This window comes from Petaurus breviceps, unplaced genomic scaffold (genome assembly GCF_028583685.1).
Source record: "Petaurus breviceps papuanus isolate PSGF00001 unplaced genomic scaffold, PetGlider_PUasm1.0 185, whole genome shotgun sequence".
In the NCBI taxonomy this organism is placed as follows: Eukaryota; Metazoa; Chordata; class Mammalia; order Diprotodontia; family Petauridae; genus Petaurus; species Petaurus breviceps.
In genome coordinates, this window is record NW_027185797.1 from 18377302 (window position 1) to 18383746 (window position 6445).

Genomic DNA, 6445 nt, shown 5'->3' on the forward strand with positions numbered 1-6445 from the left:
GCTGAGCTGCGGGTGCCGGGGGCCCCCTTCCTTTGAAGTTACCTGGTGAGTTTCACTGTGGTCTCCTCCCCCCTCCCCCAGACAGCAGGCATTCCTCCCCCCCTGGCGTGTGTAGTGCGGGGAGGCTCAACTCCGCAGGGCGTCTCGAGGTCTGCATTTGGGACTGAGCAAAACAAAATAATACTGAAGAGAAAATAGAATCCGAGAGGTGGGGCCGAGGGGGAGGGAATGGAAAAAGAAGGAAGGAGAGTGGGAGGGAAGAAGGAGGCGGCCAGGGATTGGGAAGCAGCCCCTCGGCCGAGATCGGCCAGGACCCGGCATGGGGGGCTGGGCCAAGGGAAGTCCAACCTCCCCCCTTCCCCGATATTTATTGGTTAGCCAAGTTGTAGAGGCTGGCCGGCTGAGTCTCCGAGCCTGGACTAGGGCTGATGTGTGCACCGGCAACTGCGAGAATACAAATCAGGGGGGGTGGGGTAAGTGCTTGGGGTTTGGAGAGACTGGAGCTGGGCGGGGGGCAAGCGGGCTTGGGTGAGTCTTGGGTAGCAGCCCAAGTAAAGGTGCTGACCAGTGTCAAGGGGGAGGAATGGGAGGGATCTGGGGCGCTTAGTATGCGGGGAAAGGGGGGAGGGCAGTAGAATCAGAAGTGTGCGGGCCTAAGTGTGTGTGTGTGTGTGTGTGTGTGTGTGTGTGTGTGTGTGTGTAAATCGTTGGAGGATGGGGTCTGTGAAGCAAATAGAGGAATTAAGAGTAGTCGAATTTTAGACCCCAAGGAGCCAGAGAAGTGCTTTGGAGAGAGGCGATAATGCCTCTGTTTAAAGGAGTGGGGGATAGCCCCTCAGGAATAAGGCGAGAGGTGGGAATGATGCTTGTGGTGTTAGAGGTGGAGATGGTGTGAGTGCGTGGGGTGATTATACATGGAAACAAGCCTTGCCTTTCATTGACTAAACATCATAGTGCTTTACATTTTAAAGCACCCCTAGTCCTCTTGGAGAGCTCCCACTTCTACACCCTGCACACCTTTCCAGCTCGTTCCGTAGTCTCCCAATCCCCCTACCCACCCACCCACCCACGGCTCTTGTCAGGGTTCCCAATCCCCTCCCCGTGCTCCAGGTGCTTTACCCAGCTCTGCAGGCTGAGGAGAAGGAAACGCGGAGTTCCGAGCTCCTAGGACTAGGATAAGGTTGGGTGGGGGTAGGAAGTTCTCCAGCACCTGGGGCGGGGCTCGAGGAGGAAGGAATCTGAGACTCTGCGGGCGGGGGGCTAGGGAGTGGGCTACAGTTAGATACCTCACCGTTGTCCCTCTGCATCTGTCCTGAAGAGGACCATACCTGGGTGAAGGGAGAGGCAGAAGGGAAAGGGAAAGCCTCTAGTCTGGGAGAGCTATGTAGCTCCAGCATGTTTCTGGAGAAAGCAGCTTGTCTGCTGTTTTTGGCTGGGGCTTATCCTGATCTGCATTCTGAAGTGGAGAGAGGGGCTACAAGAGGCAGTGATCTGAGCCTGGAGGGTAAAAGGTGGGATGGTCGAGAAAAGGAGTGTGTGTGTGTGGGGGGGGAGGGAGGTTGAATGGCGAGGAAAGCAATTCCTCCAAGACTGAGGGGAAGGAGGGGTTTTCTGGGGACTTCTCCACTTTGTCGCCCGCCGCTAGTTGCAGGTTGCTACCAGGAGGTAGGGAGAAAGATGCTGCAGGTTGAGATTGGAAAAGGCGCGGCCCGGCTCTTCTCCTCCTTCTTGTCTTCTTCCTCCTCCTCTTTCTCTTCCTCCTTCTCCTCCGCCTCTGGCTACCTTGGAATAAGAGGCACGAATAGCACCAGGCGGTGGCCCAGGCTGCCGCAGGAAAAGCTTTAGTCGCCCCTCCTCCTCCTGCCTGCTGCCCGCCGAGTCTACCACCTGCCCCCCTCTACCAGGGGCCCCTCCGGGGCTCGGGTTCCCGAGCTGCAGCCTGGAGCTAGGCTCCCCGGGGCGGGGAAACACCGGGCTTAACCCTCCCCTCCCCGGAACAGAAGTAGGCGCACACCCCTGGAGGGGCACAGCTGCCCAGGGGAGGCTCACCTCCCTCCCTCCCCCAAGCCCGGTCTAGTAAGGTGTTGGAAGGTTTTTTTTGGAGGTGGGAAATGATTGGTGTTCGGGAGAGGTTGGGGCTGTGTGCATCTCTCACCCCTCAGGGTTTCGTTTTGGTTTCAGAGCCCTGCACAGGCTGACCCCTATGAGTTCACTCTCGTTCCCACTTCCATTACCTCGAGGGGAAACCAGGGCTGGGGAAACCTCTCCTCCTCTCCCCTCCTCCTTTCCTGGCCCCACGCCAACACGCCCCTGGCCCTCCTCGAAGAGAAGTCACATCCCCTAGGCCTCCTAAGAGGAATTCCGTGGTTGCCCTCCCTTCGTCCCAGGGAGAACCCCTGAAAGTGATTTCCTTACATTTGATTGCCTAGACATGTTCATGCTGCTTGGCTGCCAGAGATGCTGTGAGCTCCAGGAGACCCAAGAAGTGGGGAAAGGGGAATTCCCGTTTGCTGTGTCTTCTCCCAATGTATTCCCTGCACATATAAACCTGATCTGTTCTGTCGGGGTTTCTGTGTACCATCTTGAGGCCCTCCCATCCAGGCTTGATTCTAAATTGCCTAGATAATTTGAAGAAAAGGCAGGAACTAAGTAAGGCCTGAGTTAGATATTTGCTTAAACCTCCATTTTTCACCTGCTCAGCCATCTGCCTTTACTGTTTTTTTTTTTTTTATCTATTATCCTTGAATAGGTTAACTGGTGGTATAAGCTGCTAATACTTTCTAGCACCTAGGACAGTGCCTGCTACGTAGTAGGCATTTAATGAATGATGACTGATTGAATTTTGGCTTTAGTCATCCTGAAAATAGCCACCCCATTCTGCCTGTGAGGACATTCCCAGACCACAGCTGATTTATGAAAGTAGATTCCTTTAGAGCTAGAAGGGGCCTTAGATACTAGGAAGGCCAACTCCTTCATTGTGTAGACAAGAAAATCCAGTTGAAGAGCAGTTTAATAGACTTGCAAAGGACCATACAACTAGTAAGGGGGGGGGTGTGGTGGGGAGTTTAACTGGGAATCCAGGTTCTACTGCCTTGTTTATAAAGCATTTGATATAATTAATTTATTTGATCTTCACAAACAATCCTGAGATTAAATCCTTCTGGTTTCTTTGTCCCCCTTTTATAGATAAGGAAACAAGATCGGGGAGGTAAAATCATGATTGGTCAATCAATCGATAAGTATCAGAGGTGGTATGAGTACTGGAGTACTTTCAACCAATGTTGCTGAGCCTTTAAGCACAAACTACTTGAACACTTAGTGGGGATGGTGTAGAGGATTTTGGGTAGACATGGGCTAGTTAGCCTAAATGGCCTCTGAGGTCCCTGCTAACTCTGAAATTCTCTGATTCAGACTCCAAGCTCCAAACGGTCTGTCCACTGCACTTCCTTACTATGACAATAATGGTAATAGCTGACATTTATATAATACTTTAAAAAATTTGCAAAGAGCTTAGCATCTGTTATCTCATTTGATCCTCAAAATACACCCTATGAAGTTCATTCTCTCCTCTCCAATTTTCAGATGAGGAAACTGAGGCTGAGGAGTTACACGACTTGCCCAAGTTCCCACAGTAAAGAGACACATCTAGGTGCTCTGAGTCTTAAATTCAGCCCACATTCCCCTGCATCAGACTGACTCCCCCCTTTTTGTGTGTGAGAAAAGGGAGTGGGTAGGAAAAGCAGAGAGAATGGAACTCCCAAGTCCAGTGCTTTTTTCTCAAAGCCTCTTTGCTTCCTTTGCAGAGCCTGTTGCTTGGGAGAGGGAGGATGGGGTGGTCAGGAACATGGGCCCGAGGGAGGGGGCCCAGAGGCAGTAGCAAACCCCCAAACAATGCCTATCTGGCAATCTAGCTCTCCCTCTCCCCCTTGAGCATGCTTGGTTGGGTGCAGCATAGAATTTCACTTTTATATCTAGAAAGGACCCTCTGCAGAAGGCATCTAGACTCTCCCTTTCACAGTTTACAGCTAAGGACCCTCAGACCATCATGATTTGTATTCACAACTTGTTAGTGACCTGGCCAGCCTTAAGTCCACATTCCATTCACTGACTCTTGCTCCTTTGCTACTTCTCAGAATATATTTATGTTTAGAAATGCTGCGTTTTTCAACATTTAAAAACACAATGGAAGCTATTTTTTAAGGGCAAACTATTATTCAGGCAATTTCACTAATATAAATGGTTTGGCCAGGATAAGAAGGAAAGCCTAAGCCTTGAAAAAAATCTCTCAAGAATTTGTGAAACTGCATTTGAAAAATAATAGTGTATATAATCAGCAAAAATTGAGGAGTAATATCCTAGTACAAAAACCTAGAAAGGCTTTATGTCTATGTCACATACTCCTTACCTTAAATGAAGAATAATCTCTGCTTTCCCCGGCCCCCTGCTTTTTTTTTTTTTTTAGCATTACAGCATCTTAGATCTAGTACTAAAATGGACCAGAGGACATCTAATTCAATTCCTTCATTTTACAGATGAGGAAACTGAGACACATGGAAGTTAAATGACTTACCCAAAGTTACGCAGCTAGAAAGTGGCAGGTGCGTTTGAAACAGGTCCAGTGACTCTCCAAGTTTGCACTCTTTCCATTGCCTTCTCCCACTTTTGTTGTTGTTGGGTAGGGAAAGGGTCTAAATCTACATGAGAAATGGCTCAATTCACAATTTACAGACCAAGATTCATTTGAGAATATATATATATAGGAGGGGGGCAGGCCAATGGGGGTTAAGCAACTTGCCCAGGATCACACATCTAGTAAGTGTTAAATGTCTGAGGTGGGATTTGAAATCAGGTCCTCCTGACTCCAGGGCCAGTGCTCTATTCACAGAGCCATCTAGCAGCCCCAAGAATATAGATTTTTAAATAATTATATTCAACCCTGCTTTCTCTGACCTCAAGAAAAAGTTGAGACAAAGGTGAGGTGAGGATGCCTCCAAAGGTTAAGTGTTGAAAGAAGGAAGAACTCTTCTGAGTTTGGAGGAAGTTTTCTCCAAATACAGTTTTATGCCAATCATTCACGTCCTAAGATCCTTCATCCAGGAGCTGGCAGGGACCCCAGAGGCCATCTAATTAAACTAACCCTCTAATTCTACAGGTGAGGCCTGAGAGGAAGCGAGTTACCCAAAATATCTCATAGGGAATATTTGTGTCCTCAGGTGTCTTCTGGGACCAAAGAAATAAGGACCCACTGTATAATTTCTATGGGTTTTGTTTAGACCCTTATAGAAATGATGTAGTTTTCCAGCTACAGGACTGGACTTCTTCCATTGGAGCCAACCCAACATATAGGTAAGCTGGGCTCCAGGAGGAGAGTGTGGGAGGTGGTTGGGCCAGGTGCCTGTGGTTTTCATTTCTGCTGCCTGTGCAGAGAAGTGCTGCCAGAGAGGGGAATTAAAAGCCTCATTTAAAAAAAATTTCTAATATGAAAGGGCCAAGATAAAGGAAAATAGCTACTTGGATCATTTTATATTGATTAGAAGAATTATCCCCATTCCTTGTTCTGAAATAGCCTAAGGTAGGAGTTCCCTATTTTTTCTGTGTGTGATGGGAGTGGAGAATTTAGGAATAACTAGTTGCGGAGTCCTGTTGATAAGACACCAATTGGAATTCATGCCAACAGATTTTAAATCTGGGGACATCTGATTACAGACTTCCTTCCCTATCAGGACACTCCCCACCTCTCCTAGGTAAGACAGGCAACCAAGGCTGACCCGAAATTAATCATATTAAGTGGGGTAGAGGATAGAGCACTGGACTTGGAATCAGTAAGACATAGGTTCTGCTCTCACCTCAGACATTTAGTAGTTAAATGACCCTATGCAAATCTCTGGGACTCATTTCTCTCATCTGCAAAATGAATCAGTTAGTTTCAATAATCTCTATAGTTTCTTTCAGCTCTAAATAAATGGATTATCCTTTGATACAGTTGGGTATGGCTAAGACCAGAATTCAATTCCATAAGCATTTATTAAGTGCCACTAGGTCTTTTCCCAGCTCTCAGTCTATGAACCTTGAATAGCAGACAGAAATCTATCTGGAGTCAGAAGATTTGAGTTTGAATCCTTCCTCTTCTATTGTTCATTATGTATAGTATCACCACGGATGAGATACATCAACTCTTGGTCTCAGGTTTTGAATTTGTAAAAGAAGAGAATTGAACTAGATATTCTTCCAAGGCCCCTTCTAGGTGGCAGAGTGGATAGAATGTTAGACCTGGAGTAAGAAAGATCTGAGTTCAAATTAATCCTTAAATACTTACTAGTTACATGATCCTGGGCAGCTTCACCTAACCTTTGTTTGCTTCCATTTCCTCACTGATGAAATGGGAATAATTATAGCACCTATCTCGAAGTATTGTTATGGGAAGAACATGAGATAATAGCTGTAA

The 6445-nt window shown here is 47.6% G+C and overlaps 1 protein-coding gene across 4 annotated transcripts in view; it reads left to right on the forward strand.

Moving 5' to 3' along the window:
• Window positions 1-369: 369 nt before the first annotated feature.
• LRRC3B (leucine rich repeat containing 3B) overlaps window positions 370-6445 on the forward strand; it is a 99690-nt gene continuing 93614 nt past the window's right edge. For 2 of the 4 annotated variants that reach the window (XM_069088248.1, XM_069088249.1), the window contains exons 1-2: window positions 370-473; window positions 5214-5346. The gene's annotated coding sequence lies outside the window, so the exon portion shown is untranslated. The remainder of the gene's footprint in view (window positions 474-5213; window positions 5347-6445) is intronic. The other 2 variants (XM_069088247.1, XM_069088250.1) reach the window with 1 other exon arrangement.